The sequence below is a fragment of the Astatotilapia calliptera genome, chromosome 1, assembly GCF_964374335.1.
Source record: "Astatotilapia calliptera chromosome 1, fAstCal68.1, whole genome shotgun sequence".
Taxonomy (NCBI): domain Eukaryota; kingdom Metazoa; phylum Chordata; class Actinopteri; order Cichliformes; family Cichlidae; genus Astatotilapia; species Astatotilapia calliptera.
The window spans coordinates 5,326,160-5,327,283 of record NC_137422.1 but is presented as its reverse complement, the minus strand read 5'-3'; positions in this window follow the sequence as shown (position 1 = coordinate 5,327,283).

Here is a 1,124-nt window from a genome sequence, read left to right as displayed (position 1 = left end):
GACAAGAATTAGTCAGTGAGGAGAGAGCGATGATCTGTGGCCACCACCTGCAAAACGAGCCAGATTTTCTTTTAGAAATTAAAGATGACGTGCTTTAGGACCGGGCGTCCACATATGTGGACATCACATTTTGGGTTATTTAGACCGCAATACAAAATTGTGCTCTACAATGGCCTGATATCCACTAACGAGGACGTTATACCGACACTGTTCTATCGAAATTTAAAATAAATGTCCTCATATTTGGATCTCATTTTTCTCAGACACAAAAATCATGTTAAAAAAAACAAAAAACAAACAAATCTGGTAATTCTTTGTTTGTACATTCATCAGGTCCCAATCAGCCCAAATAGCAAAGAGAAATTAAAAAGGAAAGAGTCTTAGGAGGTTAAATATTTTTAACAAGTTTAATGACCCTTCCTGTTGGACACTATTCTTAAACTGACAGTAATATAAACCTGTTTTGATGCATGAACGACACACGTGGAGTCAGAAATAGTTCAAACACTGCTGCCCTCTAGTGGTGAATCCTGGGACCGACTGTAAAATGAACCAAATTAAAGTTGTACAGAAGATTCATTGATGCACTTTGAATCCAGTAATGTGCATTTTTGTGTTTGGTTTTTTATGTTTCTACAGAAACAAATATTTAGGACCTTTTTGAATAGGCCATGCAAATGTGACGCGCCCATTTTCCACTGATCATTTTCCTGTTTCGACCATAAACCCGAGCGAATCGTGGCCTGTGTCCAGTGGAAAATAAATAAGAGCCCAGTCATGTGAATGCAGTTCACTCAGCTGTGTCGAACAGGCCCGAAGCCTGCTTATATAAACAATAAGTTAATTTCAGCTGTGGGAGGAGGTGGAGCATGAATGTTACTCAAATCACTGACGGCTCCTCAGCCGCGATCGCTTTACGATCTCTAATGAGCCACTGAGTCAGGAAGTGCAGCTGTGGATGAACTTGAGCTAATTAACGTTATCGAGAGGAAATACGTGACCCGAGTCGCTCGTGGAGTCCAGATTTCTGTTCAGAAATCCTCAAAGTGAAATGAGATCATTAGGTTTAAGAGAGCGTAACGATCGCCCCTCGAGCTCTGGCGCTCACACAAAACACACTTAGC